Genomic DNA, 15,851 nt, shown 5'->3' with positions numbered 1-15,851 from the left:
TGCAGCAGATGGGAATCGAACCCAGAAACATCCGCTTACAAATCGGACAGCGTAACCATTCGGCCACGCACTGTCGTACAAGCCTCGGAGGACCTGTTTCATGGGGCGTTTACCTGGATCGTCATGGCTGTAGTATTCAATCTTTGTGTTGTTCAGGAAATCCCGAACGAAGTTGTAATCCTTTCTGGTAGGTAGCAGAACTTTGAGTCCATCAGCACACAAGCGAATGGAAGCTCGTAAAGCACCAGATTTGATAAACCCGGTCAGCCACTTGCGCACCGAATCCGATGACGATGTTTTCACAAAAATGGGTGGCACCTTTTCCCGTCGTTCAAATTCTTCCTTCTCGCTCACGTCCACAGGGAGGGTAGCAAACTGGTTTCCAGACGAATTTTGAGTGTCCTTGCTCAAATTGCCTGGCTTTGCAGGTAGCGCTTCGGCATTCTTTAGCTTCTTCAAATCTGCCGATCCTGCTGGTGAGGACCGCCTCTTTTTCTTGCCGTGAGGCATTTTTTGCACTTTTAGCACTGGTGTGTGAGGGACGCACGTCTGACTCGCTTCTCTGCTAATCGCAGACTATCTACTCCTCTCGTTTCTTTTCCGAAAGACTATCCGCTTGGTCCTTAACTTTGGGTGCATACAACTTTCGTTCGATATTTTTACGTGTTCAGGATGCTAATGTTTTATGCTCTGCACTTTCTGTAAGTTTTTGAAAACTTTTTCTTACTCTTGTCTATTCCATAGTTATAAGTAATAATTTTTCGATTGAATTACGATGTAAAACACAGCTGAAAGGAAAACCAAAACTCTGTTGTGTACCTAAATGAACTCATTGTAACTTGATTATTCACAAATAAAACAGAATTGAAATTGAAATGTTTTATGCTCTATTGTAAACATACAGAGTAAAAGTTAACAATGTTAAAAGTATGTTATAGAAAAATTTAACAATTTTGGAAAAAAAATCTTCCATTGACCAAAAAGTTAATACCATGAATTTGCATTGCACAATATTACCTCAAATTTTTCCTAAGGAAGTATGGTGAGAGATGTTGCAGAAAAATACTGTGGTTTTGAAAAAAAATTAACATTATTAATGATGTAACATTCGGATTTTTTTGTAAAAAAAATACTCTTTCTTAAACTGAAAGCGGAGTTAAACAATGAATCAAAAATGATCAGTGGGAGCCAACCATCCGTTCACTGTTTAACCTCTGAAGATCCCTACTTTATTAGTCAAAACCGGCGCCCTCCCAAGAAGCCTGCAGTTCAACGAAAAGAAGGAATGTTAGTCCGATAGTTGAAGTTGCAGACTCATCAATCACAGAGTTTTTCGCTATATACTTGTTGATACCGTTTGAGACCGTTGAATCCACAGCATCTCCTTCAAGCATCACGTGATTAATATTTTTTGGGTTAGTAGGATAAGGTATTGGCTTTTCGATGCCTCCCGAGCTACGATGCTATGGGGAGGACTTTCATAACAGACCCGTCGGCGAGCCTTCCGAGCAACGAAGCTATCGGAAGGTCTTTCTGGTTAACACACAAAATCACTCACACACAATTATTTTGCTCCACTATTAACTAGACGATCCAAAATGTCAGTGCGTCTTTCGATCACTATATAGAAAAGGCTTTTTCAACATAAAAAATAAAACCATATTCGAAAAAAATAATACACAATTTATCCGACGCCGTGCCTTCCGATCAACGATGATATAGGAAGGGCTTTCAAAATCACAAACAAAGATTACTAAAGCACAAAAAACACCAATTACTCAACGAAAATGACGCTCAAGACACAAATAATTCAGTAAGGCAAGCGCGTGGCCTCGCCACCCGCAATCAACACACACAATTCACGACAAAAGGAACAAACAAAAAAATCACTTTTCACTCCGAATATTTTTATGACCACGTGCTCCCTTTACAAATTATGCACTCACCCCATACGAAAAGCGATACAAAAGCACACAAAAAATTAACCTGAATAATCACGACTTCGCGTCCCCACTTCCAGCGCACCAATCAGCGGAGTCTAGGTGCGAGTTTGGGATATAAACGGTTGAATGTTATAGGGTAGGGTAGTCATCAATGATACACTTTTGGTTGTTAACTTTCGACGATTTTTGTATTTTTTACCAACATGTTTTAATGTCGAGATAATCGAGTGACAATTTTTTTGATCAACATCCCACCACACACACAGACATTTGCTCAGAATTTGATTCTGAGTCGATAGGTATACATGAAGGTGGGTCTTGGAGGTCTAATTTAGAAGTTCATTTTTCGAGTAATTTTATAGCCTTTCCTCAGTAACGTGAGGAAGGCAAAAAATTGTAATTGGCATATAATACTGTGGCGTTATTAAGTTTTCACAATCCACGTGATAACGTTTAAGGGTAGAGATATATGTCGATAGTCATAAAGAGAAAATTGTTGATTGCTGTTAAATTTCGAGGTATACTTGAGTTCATCAAATCAAAATATCATAGTCCCTCATTTCACACTTACAATCGTCGAATCGATCGGTGTCGACACAGTCTTTAACATCATTCTGCTCTCAGTTCATTGTGTCCTCCTAGTCGCCCTAGTTCACCCACAAAACTGAACCGAACTAGCAAAGACTCCCCTTCATTTATTGACAATTCTTCCCCCTCTTCAGCATCATCACTACAGCTTCCCCCTCTGTCTACCATCGAGGTATAGCTTCCTGACCCAATTTTGTTTTGGCACGAAAAAGCAACGTAAATTTAGACATTTAAAGTGTGCGCCCAACAAATTCGACTTTCTGGATCCACCACCCTCCTCACCAGGGAAGAAGCCGGAATGACTCGGTGTTGTCGTTGTCATCGTCATGCTTTTACGATTTGCGGTTCGAGCTGTCTCCGTGATGGCCAGGATAAGCCATGTGGGGGACGACCGGTGGCAATGATGACGAGGACGGGAGAGTGCAAGGATCCGTGAAAAGATGTCATCCTAACCAAACTCCTTGTCAACGAAGGCAAACCAAAGGGGGGAAAACATTCCGTCGCTCGCCTTCAGTTTCGTTTTCGGGATCCACCCGGACGTTGCTCAACGTTGAAACGGGATTACAATTTATTCTAATTAAATAAGCACAGTTTTAATGAGCGAGATGGTAGCGTTCTGTAATCCTTTAATTTAAATTAAAATGAGTAGCTCTTCTCGAGAGTCGTACGAGTGGAATAATAATTCCGTTTGTGACTTTTAAGGGTACCTAGTTGTGCTAAACAAATTCGTCATTGTCAATCCAAATTAAGGCAAAAAAAAAACAGCGTTGAGCCCCTACCGAGAGTACGTCCTAAAAAGAAGGAACGGATCAGGTTCCATACTCATTAGAGGAGCAACAGGGCCTTAAAGCTTGAATTAAATTTTAAAATACAGCATGCCAGAGAATAATGTATGGTCCTTCTCCATAATCTCATGGGAAATAAAAAATAAACTCAAGTTCAATGAACTGTTGCCCAACAAAATACGTTCTGCAAAAAAAAAAAAAACAAAAATGGAACTAAAGTTTCAGCGCTCATATAAAAAAATCGATTTTATACTTCTTGTTTGCAAAACAAAATTCAGTACCAAACAGTGTTTTTGAGCTCAGAAAAATAAGCTCATTTGAGAACCTTAAATTAAACATCCAATTCTCTGAGACTTCGAGCAACGATATTTTTAACATTTTTTATTTGGAATACTACAAATCAATATCTTGGGAATGAGTGTTCTGATTGATTTGGTGTCTTCCGCAAAGCAGATAGAAAAATTGTTACAAATAGTTCAATAGTTAAATTCAATGTCGGGACCATTCATAAACCACGTGGACACTTTTTTGGGAATCTATTACCCCCTCCCCGCCCGTGTGGATCAATCGGACCGCGCACTGGACTCATAATCCAGAGGTCGCCGGTTCGAATCCCGCGGCGGGCGCTCTAAAATTCTTTGTGTAAATATGGGTATTCGGCGCCGTCGCTCCGTGCCATACTTTCATACACTTAGGAGCCCAGGGCGGCGAAGTCCTTGTAGATAAAAGGAAGACACTAGTGGTTGGTACTAGCAATGGTGGCCGACAGCTATAAAGTCAACTTCGTTTTTACCCCCTCCCTCGTGGACAATTGTTCATACAAAAAAAAAGTGTCCACGTGGTTTATGGATGGTCCCGTCTCGAGAAGAACCAATAATGTATTAAATGAAATTTGAAAATTTTCTTAAGGAACATGAAAATTAGGTCAGCTGTCCATACAAAAATGATGTATGAAAATTCAAAAATCTGTACAAGTACCCAGAGGTGCATCGGCACGGCACGGCACGGGTGCTGCTCTTGTTCTTCTAAGACAAAGTTTTGCCTTCCTCACTGAGGTAAGGCTATAATCCTGCTCTAAAAATGAACTTTGTATAAAAACGTCGTAGAACCACCTTCATGTATACATATCGACTCAGAATCGAAAACTGAACAAATGTCTGTGTGTGTGTATGTATGTCTGTGACCAACAAACTAGCTCACGTTTCTCGGCACTGCCTGAACCGATTTGACCCGAACTTGTTGCATTTGACTTGGTTTAGGGTTCCATAGATCGAGTTTTATACAGATTGAAGTTTCGATAAGTAGTTCAAAAGTTATGTATAAAAATGTGTTTTCACACATATCCGGATCTCACTTAAAAGTATGTAAACTATGTCCGGGTCCATCATCCGACCCATCTTTGGTTAGATTATCAAAAGACCTTTCCAACGAGTTCAAAACATTGAAGATCTGGCAACCCTGTCTCGAGATATGCCCACTTAAGTGATATTGATGTACTTTTTGGAAGCCGGATCTCACTTAAATGTATGTAAACTATGTTCGGATCCATCATCCCACCCATCGTTAGTTAGTTTATCAAAAAACCTTTCCAACGAGTTCAAAACATTGAAGATCTGGCAACTCTGTATCGAGATATGTTCACTTAAGTGACATTTATGTACTTTTTTGAAGCTGGATCTCATTTAAATGTATGTAAACTATGTCCGGATCCATCGTTGATTAGGTTATCAAAAAACCTTTTCGAGTTCAAAACATTGAAGATCTGGCAACCCTGTCTCAAGATATGCCCACTTAAGTGATATTGATGTACTTTTGACAAAGAACTTTGTCCTAAGGTTTCTATACGTGGTGTCAATCCAAAATTTTCGCGAAGCGAAAACGTTACGTGACGAATTCCCCTCTCGGCACGAATTTCCCCTCTTTTTGGTGCACGCTGGTTGGATGAACGAACGTTTCCCAATCAGTCGATCGAGAGACGTGAGATTGATGTATCTAAAATCTCCCCCACTCCACCTCATAATTTTCGGATCGTTGACGAGCCAACAAAACTCGGCTCGGTCGGTCCCGAAAATTCATTCTATTGCTGGACGACGACGAGGATACATCAGAAGCAGATGGCCTGGTGGCCCGGTAGCAGACGGCCTGGAGGTCCGGGAGCAGATGGCTTGGAGGCAAGGACCAGCTAAGACATGCCGGTCGCGTGAGTCGATCATTGGAACTGGCCACCACCTAGAGTGGCCGGAGGCCCCGCGGATGTTCCGATGGGGGGACATTTTCCGGACCGTAAGAGTTGTGGCAATATGGGTATCAAACTTTATGGTTTTTGATACTGGACATGAAATTTGACATTTCGGCAGTAGTGGTCACAATCCGGAGTGGCCGGAGTCCCCGCGGATGTTCCGATGGGGGGACATTTGCTGGACCGTAAGAGTTGGGGCAATATGGGTATCAAACTTTATGGTTTTTGATACTGGACATGAAATTTGACATTTCGGCAGTAGTGGCCACCACCTGGAGTGGCCGGAGGCTCCGGGGATGTTCCGATAAGGGGACATTTGCGGAACCATAAGAGTTGGGGCAATATGGGTATCAAACTTTAGGGATTTTGATACTGGACATGAAATTTGATGTTTCGGCAGTAGTGACCACAATCCGGAGTAGCCGGAGGCCCCGGGGATGTTCCGATGGGGGGACATTTGCCGAACCGTAAGAGTTGGGGCAATATGGGTATCAAACTTTAGGGATTTTGATACTGGACATGAAATTTGACATTTTGGCAGTAGTGGCCACCACCTGGAGTGGCCGGAGGCCCCGGGGATGTTCCGATAAGGGGACATTTGCCGGACCGTAAGAGTTGGTGTAATATGGGTACCAAACTTTATGGTTTTTGATACCGGACATGAAATTCGACATTTTGGCAGTAGTGGCCATAATCCGGAGTGGCCGGAGGCCCCGCGGATGTTCCGATGGGGGGACATTTGCCGGACCGTAAGAGTTGGGGCAATATGGGTATCAAACTTTATGGTTTTTGATACTGGATATGAAATTTGACATTTCGGCAGTAGTGGTCACAATCTGGTGGGTCTCGTGGCGCAGGGGTAGCGGCTTCGGCTGCCGATCCCGATGATGCAATGAGACGCGGGTTCGATTCCTGCCTTATCCACTGAGCTTCTATCGGATGGTGAAGTAAAACGTCGGTCCCGGTTTCTCCTGTCTCGTCAGAGGCGCTGGAGCAGAAATCCCACGTTAGAGGAAGGCCATGCCCCGGGGGGCGTAGTGCCAATAGTTTCGTTTCGTTTTTTCGGTCACAATCCGGAGTGGCCAGAGGCCCCGCGGATGTTCCGATTGGGGGACATTTGCCGGACCGTAAGAGTTGGGGCAATATGGGTATCAAACTTTATGGTTTTGATACTGGATATGAAATTTGACATTTCGGCAGTAGTGGTCACAATCCGGAGTGGCCAGAGGCCCCGCGGATGTTCCGATGGGGGGACATTTGCCGGACCGTAAGAGTTGGAGCAATATGGGTATCAAACTTTATGGTTTTTGATACTGGACATGAAATTTGACATTTTGGCAGTAGTGGCCGCCACCTGGAGTGCATATGGGTATCAAACTTTATGGTACATTTCGGCAGTAGTGGCCACAATCCGGAGTGGCCGGAGGCCCCGCGGATGTTCCGATGGGGGGACATTTGCTGGACCGTAAGAGTTGGGGCAATATGGGTATCAAACCTAATGGTTTTTGATACCGGACATGAAATTTGACATTTTGGCAGTAAGGGCCACAATCCGAAGTGGCCGGAGGCCCCGGGGATGTTCCGATGAGGGGACATTTGCCGGACCGTAAGAGTTGGGGCAATATGGGCATCAAACTTAATGATTTTTGATACTGGACATAAAAAGTTGCATTTGGCCATTATCTGAAATTAAGCAGTTAAAATATGCTAATGCTAAGCAGTTAAAATATATTGCTTATTAGGCAGGAAGTAATAAATGGACTACTGCAATGCACATTTTTTTGTGCCACTGTGAAAATCTGTTTCTGGAAATTTAGAATAACTATCTCGTAATCATTAAGAGCCCTGTAAAGGGTAGTTTTTAATGTCTGCTGTTCAAATTTCCTTTACTGCCGCCGATTGCTTGCAACAGCCTTGCAAAAACATTCCCGCATCTTGGTAACTTTCGAGTGGTGAAGGAAAGTAAATTGATTTCACTTCGATTTCTATTTCAGCTCCACTTGCAATTTCCGTCCCCTTAGTTCGATAGGACGGTTATTATAAGGGGGGAATTTGGACCGGACATTCTAATCGAAAATTTCAACAATCATCTTGCAAAGTTCTTTGTCATACTGGTCATGTGTAACATAACCACCTGCACCTTTTTTGAAGCTGGATCTCATTTAAATGTATGTAAACTATGTCTGGATCCACCATCCGACCCATCGTTTGTTAGGTTATCAAAAGACATTTCCAACGAGTCCAAAACATTGACGATCTGGCAACACTGTCTCGAGGTATGACCACTTAAGTGATATTTATGTACTTTTGTATTCCGGATCTAAAAAAATAGATGAAATTTTTGTACAATTCCATCATATCAGCCATTGTTGGTTATAGGTGAGGAAGGCTCCAACCACATGGGTGGATTGAGTTAGTTTTTAATCAAAGTACGCGCACGGGCACTGTGTCAGAATTTTGGCTGTACGTGCAAATGTCATTTTTTCTGGTTTCAATTTTGTGCAGTGAAAAAATGTGGAAAATGAGGCTTAATTAAACCGTACAGTAAAAAATTCATGAGTTATCCGTGTGTGGAACAAATATAAAATATCCGGAATAGCTGCCATGTGAGCTAAGTTAAGAAATTCGGATGTTTGAGGACCATTTTTATGGAAACCCGTTTTTTGCATAGTCTTTGGCCTTTTTAACCTGTGCTGTGGGATTTCCATATTAGGAAACAACCAATCGAAGATCTTAGATAAGCTTCAGCGCTACACCAGTTCGGGAAAAGAACCGACCTAGCTCAAAATATAAGTGAAGAATAGTAGAAAATGAAAAAAAACATGTACAATTTTTCAAAGAGTCGCTAAGAGTTCGGCACGTTTTCTCGTAAGGTGGTAAAAACACCATGTTCTGTGCCTCCTAGATGTGCATATAAGAACGGAAAGTGCAAGTACAGTTCGTTCAAATGCATGTCTGTGTACCTGATTTTTTTGATCGATTTGGTATCTTCGCAAAGTTGTAGGTATGGGTACGGACGACACTTGAAAAAATGATACACGGTAAAAAATTTTTTGGTGATTTTTTACTAAACTTTTTGTCACTGAAACCTGATTTGCAAAAACACTATTTTTAATTTCTTTCATTTTCTGATATTTTTTAGAGGACAACTTTTCAGAAATGTCCAGGTTGTGCAAAAAATCTTTGACCAAGTTGCCGAGCTACCGTGGCCGTGAGGTTACGGGTTTCGCCGTGTAAGCGGAAGGTGACGGGTTCGATTCCTGTCCGGCTCGGCAAAGTCAGATCCCTTCAAAGAGTTATTCTACTCACTGGGAATACTGACCGGTAGGTGATGGGTTTCGACAAGCGGCGTGCTGGATTTCCAATCCAGAGGTCGTGAGTTCGATTCTCGTACCGGGATGATGAAAATTTAAAAAAGTTATGATTTTTTAATCAATACTATTTTTTTCAAAAAATTGAAATATTGGTCGCAAACATTTTTCAACTTCTTTTTTCGATGTAAAATCGAATTTGCAATCAAAAAGTACTTTAGTGAAATTTTGATAAAGTGCACCGTTTTCAAGTTATAGTCATTTTTAGGTAACTTTTTCGAAAATAGTCGCAGTTTTTCATTTTTTTAAATTAGTGCACATGTTTGCACACTATTGGAAAAAATATTTTGAAAAGCTGAGAAAATTCTCCATATTTTGCTTTTTTGAACTTTGTTGATACGACCCTTAGTTGCTGAGATATTGCCATGCAAAGGTTTAGTATTGATGCAAATATGTAGTGATTAAAAAATCATAACTCGGTCAAAGATTTTTTGAACAACCTGGGAATTTCTGAAAAATTGTCATTTGATGTCCTCTAAAACATATTAGAAAATGAATTAAATTAAAAATAGTGTTTTTCTCAAATCAAGTCATTTTTGTATGGACAGCTGCCAAATTTGTATGGAAAATTATATGGACAAACTAATGATGCGATGGGCATACCGAAGGCACCAAAAAAGTTTCAGCCGGATTAAAAAATACAAAAATTAAAATTGAAGAAAAAAAAACCGATTTCGTAGCCTAAAAGTCAAATATTGGGGTGGTGTCAATGAGGAGGAACGAAAATTAAATCTTGTTTGTTCTAGTGGTATCAACGGCTCTACCAAATTTAAGCTTGATCTGAAAATGATGATTTCGAGGGATGTGTACGTTTGAGGCGGAATGACCCTAACAATAAAATAAACTAATGTAATCTGGTAACCTTGATATGAGATATCCAGTTTTGGAAACACGGTCAAATTATACCCATATATTTTTGGATGCATAAGCCCTGATATCATAGATATCTTACGCATGGATATTAAGAATTCGCTTAAGTTTCAACTTATATCATTCATTAGAATGGGTTTGAATTAGTGTCGGTGACAATCAACGTTTTAATTCCTAACTAAATAACAGAAATTTACCAGTTTGTTTGCAGCCCTCTTATTTTTTTCATAAACTTTGAAGTAAAAATATATCGAACATTTATTTTCCATTCGTTCTGCATCCATATCAAGAAATTTACCAAAGGAGAGACCCTACTAAAGCTTCTATTAAACTTGCACTACGACCGAGTCTTCCCCCATGCTGACTCCAAGAACAACGAACGGAATCTGGTCCCTGCTGGCTGGCTGGATGGGACAGGAAAGCAAAAGTTTTCCAGAGCTATGCTCTGATGCGGTTTCATCACTGATGCGAGACGGGCCACCAAGAACAGCCGGCAGTCGATATTGGCCACTCTGCGATCGGTCTAAGGAAGAAGGGAAGTAAAGCCGGGAACTGCTGCTGCTATTACTGCTGATGCTGGTCCTGAATGACATCGGTGATGGGAACGAAAGGAAAACTCCACCACCAGGCAGCTGTCCCGTGGTTGGTGGCCAAACAAAACCAAGCAGCAGGAAAGAGAATTGTGGAACGATGGCAGATTTATTTTCGGACCTGAGGTTTTTCCCAACCATGCTCCTTTCGCTCTCCCTTTAGGGAAGTGGGCGCAAAAAAGGGAAAAGCGCGCTGAAAAGCCTCCTGCCTGCCGCTGATGGAGGCAGAACTTTAACCCTAACAACGATGTTGGCTGGGGCGCTTTTGGAAAACTGGAAGCTTCAGGGGATTTTAAAAGCATTCGAACGGACACACTTCGAAGCTGGAATACGAAATGAGGGCAAACAAAAGGGGGTCGAAAGTGTGGATGTGTGTGTGTGTATGAGGATTATTGTAAACGCTTCATAATGGGATTTGTATAATTTCGTTATCGTGGTTTATGGGTCGAAAGAGGATAACTAATTTAAGGCTTTTGCTGCCGTTTTCCATTACGAAAACGGGGGAGATTGAATTGTTGTTGTGTTGCTGGTTATTTGGAACAAGACAGGCTGTGGTTGTGGAGCAGTATGCATTAGAAAAGGACTGCTGGCAGAAAAAAATAGCTGCTTAATCCAGCATTGGGTGGTTAGTGTCTTGCTCATAATTTGATCCTAAAGCCCTATGTTAATTTTAGCATACAGCCATCTCGAGCTGGTGGAATCTGGAAAAGTTCATGTTCTATTATTGTTTGAGTGGACCTTGGACTGGGCCGACGGGACTCGAGACCGGAGGAGAATTAAAGACGACCGCGTACTAAACTAAACGTGTACACGCAAAACGGACACTAGGTATAAATTCCTAATTTTTAGGTATAATCGAACCTGACTGCAATAAGTTATTTTATTACTAATCGGCTATTAGTAATAAAATTACTAGTCGCGTTTTAGTACGAGAATTCCTAAATTTTAGGTATAATTGAAGAACCAATATACCTAAATTTTAGGCATTTTCTGGAAAAGTTTGGGATCCAAAATTACTTATTTTTAGGTATAATCCAAGATGGCGGACCATGATTATTACTAAATTCTAGGCATAAAAACCTAAAATTCAGGTATTTTCTAGAAAAGTCAGGAATCCAAAATAACTTATTTTTAGGTATAATCCAAGATGGCGGACCATGATTATTACTAAATTCTAGGCATAAAAACCTAAAATTCAGGTATTTTCTAGAAAAGTCAGGGATCCAAAATAACTTATTTTTAGGTATAATCCAAGATGGCGGACCATGATTATTACTAAATTCTAGGCATAAAAACCTAAAATTCAGGTATTTTCTGGAAAAGTCAGGGATCCAAAATAACTTATTTTTAGGTATAATCCAAGATGGCGGACCATGATTATTACTAAATTCTAGGCATAAAAACCTAAAATTTAGGTATTTTCTGGAAAAGTCAGGGATCCAAAATAACTTATTTTTAGGTATAATCCAAGATGGCGGACCATGATTATTACTAAATTCTAGGCATAAAAACCTAAAATTCAGGTATTTTCTGGAAAAGTCAGGGATCCAAAATAACTTATTTTTAGGTATAATTCAAGATGGCGGACCATGATTATTACTAAATTCTAGGCATAAAAACCTAAAATTCAGGTATTTTCTGGAACAGTCAGGGATCCAAAATAACTTATTTTTAGGTATAATCCAAGATGACGGACCATGATTATTACTAAATTCTAGGCATAAAAACCTAAAATTCAGGTATTTTCTGGAAAAGTCAGGGATCCAAAATAACTTATTTTTAGGTATAATCCAAGATGGCGGACCATGATTATTACTAAATTCTAGGCATAAAAACCTAAAATTCAGGTATTTTCTGGAAAAGTCAGGGATCCAAAATAACTTATTTTTAGGTATAATCCAAGATGGCGGACCATGATTATTACTAAATTCTAGGCATAAAAACCTAAAATTCAGGTATTTTCTAGAAAAGTGAGAGATCAAAATTACTTATATTCAGGAAGAATCCAAGATGGTGGACCACGATTATTCCTAATTTCTAGGCATAAATACCTAAATTTGAAGTATTTTCTGGAAAAGTGAGGGATCCAAAATTACTGATATTAAGGTATAATCCAAGATGGCGGACCACGAATATTCCTTATTTCTAAGAATAAATACCTAAATTTGAGGTATTTTCTGGAAAAAGTAAGGGATCCAAAATTACTGATATTCAGGTATAATTCAAGATGGCGGACCATGATTATTACTAAATTCTAGGCATAAATGCCTAAATTTCAGATATTTTCTGGAAAAGTAAGGAATCCAAAATAACTTATATTTAGGAATAATCAAAGATCAAATTAGATATTATTCAAGAGATATGTAGGCAGAAGAAAACAATGGTTTAAATGATATAATAATATTTTTATTTACATAAAACTCAACTTTTTTATAAATGCTCTTATCTAAAAATAATTGTTTTAAGATTTGAATATTTTAAAATTATAATATTTAAATATTTTAATATTTAAATATTTAAATATTTAAATATTTAAATATATTAATATATTAATATTTTAATATTTTAATATTTGTATATTTAAATATTTTAATATTTAAATATTTTAATATTTAAAAATTGTATTATCTTAATATTTTAATATTTGATTATTTTATTATTTTAATATTTTAATATTTTAATATTTTAATATTTTAATATTTTAATATTTTAATATTTTAATATTTTAATATTTTAATATTTTAATATTTTAATATTTTAATATTTTAATATTTTAATATTTTAATATTTTAATATTTTAATATTTTAATATTTTAATATTTTAATATTTTAATATTTTAATATTTTAATATTTTAATATTTTAATATTTTAATATTTTAATATTTTAATATTTTAATATTTTAATATTTTAATATTTTAATATTTTAATATTTTAATATTTTAATATTTTAATATTTTAATATTTTAATATTTTAATATTTTAATATTTTAATATTTTAATATTTTAATATTTTAATATTTTAATATTTTAATATTTTAATATTTTAATATTTTAATATTTTAATATTTTAATATTTTAATATTTTAATATTTTAATATTTTAATATTTTAATATTTTAATATTTTAATATTTTAATATTTTAATATTTTAATATTTTAATATTTTAATATTTTAATATTTTAATATTTTAATATTTTAATATTTTAATATTTTAATATTTTAATATTTTAATATTTTAATATTTTAATATTTTAATATTTTAATATTTTAATATTTTAATATTTTAATATTTTAATATTTTAATATTTTAATATTTTAATATTTTAATATTTTAATATTTTAATATTTAAATATTTTAATATTTTAATATTTTAATAATTAAATATTTTAATTTTTTAATTTTTTAATATTTGAATATTTTAATATTTTAATATTTTAAAATTTTAATATTTTAATATTTTAATATTTTAATATTTTAATATTTTAATATTTTAATATTTTAATATTTTAATAGTTTAATATTTTAATATTTTAATATTTTAATATTTTAATATTTTAATATTATATATATTTCAATATTAAAATCTTTAAATATTTTTAATTTCATAATATTAGATTTTTTGGCTTGAGAATGTTTGAAATATAAGATTTTTAAAAATTCCCCCCCCCCCTTCTATCTTTCTCTCTTCCTCTTCCTCTCTTTATCTCGCTTGCTTTCTCTTCTCTTCTCTATACAACTTTTACTCTCTCGCTCACACCCTCTCTCTTCCTCTCCCCTCGCTCTTCCCTCTCTCTCTCCAGCTACCACATATTCTCTCCTTCTCTCTTCCCCCCCCCCCTCTCTTTCTCTTCTTCTATCTCTATCTATCTCTATCTATCTCTATCTCTCTCTCTCTCTCTCTCTCTCTCTCTCTCTCTCTCTCTCTCTCTCTCTCTCTCTCTCTCTTTCTTCCTCTACCCTCACCCTATCTCTCCCTCTCTCTCTCCCACATTTTCTGTCCATCTTCCCTCCCATTTTCTCTCTTCCTCTCATTCTTTCTCTCTCCTTCTCTCCCTTTCCCACTTTCTGTCTCTTTACCTCCTTTTTCTCTCCCTCTCCTCTTCTCTCTCCCATTTTCTCTGTCTTTCTCTTCCTCTACCCTACCACTCTCTCATACACACACGAGCACAAGCGCACTTTCACACACGCATACATACCCTCACGCACAGACACACACCCGCAACGCCCAACCAAACCGCCAACCTCAAACTGGATACAATTTTGGGTCGCACAATTCCCGGTTGGGGTTCCTTTATACTTCCCCTTTCCAGCTCTTCCGCAAACATCCGTCCTCTAGGGCACGAGAGGGAAAACGCGGCTTTTTTAATCCCGCCGGGAGTTGAAGGTTCCGTCCTCCTTCTCCTCTTCCACAAACACGCGAGCCACACTTCCTCTAATTAAGATGCTCCGGGTTCCGTTCTCTTTGGCACTCGAAAAGTGATTCCCTTAAACAAAAATAAAAGCTACATAACTAAATCCAGCGATGCCCCGGCGGAACCTCTGTCCCATCCTGGGAGAAATGTGCCGCGTCGGATTTTGAAGAGCCGAACCTGTTCTGCAAGGGGAGCGTCCAGTTCGGGTCCAGCACACTTCGAGGGACAGAGTGTCGCCAACACGGCCCGCGTCGATCCTCGGCGGTCCCACTTTGGAACTCCGCTCGATTTGCATCTGGCCTGCCGCGGTTCGACTTGTTTGAACTTGTTCGACAACTTTTGGCCGGTCGGGTACGGCTTTGCGTTTCTGCCGACCCAGCCGGGGCTGCACCGGATCCGGGTGGCCACGTGGAAAGTTTCGTCGGCCAACTCAAAATGCATTCCCGATCGGTTCCCAGCACAAAACTTACCTTGCCACTTCCCATAATTTGAAAATTAACAGCAGCACTATGGAACACAAACTTACAGCCGCGAAATTATTTTGACATTGACGTGTCAATTCGTGAATCACAATTCTTGAACTAAAAAAATCCTAAAGTTTAGGAATTTTGAAGAAGTACTTCAGTGTTCTAAAAAAATACTAAATTTTAGGAAGAAAAAAATACTAATTTTTAGGTATAATTTGACAAGCTAGAACATAAGTTCAAAAAATACTAAAAATTAGGAATTTATACCTAATGTCCGTTTTGCGTGTATTTGCTTCTGATCGCATCGAGTTGTGAAAGAAGAATGACAACAAAGCATGTGTTCTCTTTTGCTTGTCATCGCAAGCATGATTTGACAGTTGAGCAGGGTTGCCAATTCACCGGTGGGGAGCCACCGGAACAATTATCGTCAGAAGATCAGGATTTGTTATTGAAAGAACCAGATAAGCTGTTATAATAACAGAAAATAAAAACAGAGATTTGTTCTTAAGTACTTGTAATATTTGATAGGGTAATCAGAACTTCGATGTTTTCAATCCAACTAACGATGGGTCGCATGATGGAC

The 15,851-nt window shown here is 37.8% G+C and overlaps 1 pseudogene; it reads left to right on the top strand.

Annotated features, from left to right (window-relative positions):
• The first annotated feature begins 2,909 nt into the window (after positions 1-2,909).
• Positions 2,910-15,327, top strand: LOC119770368 (annotated as a pseudogene).
• The last annotated feature ends 524 nt before the right edge of the window (positions 15,328-15,851 follow it).

This window comes from Culex quinquefasciatus, chromosome 1 (genome assembly GCF_015732765.1).
Source record: "Culex quinquefasciatus strain JHB chromosome 1, VPISU_Cqui_1.0_pri_paternal, whole genome shotgun sequence".
NCBI classification, from domain to species: Eukaryota; Metazoa; Arthropoda; class Insecta; order Diptera; family Culicidae; genus Culex; species Culex quinquefasciatus.
This window is presented reverse-complemented; position numbering and strand designations above follow the sequence as displayed.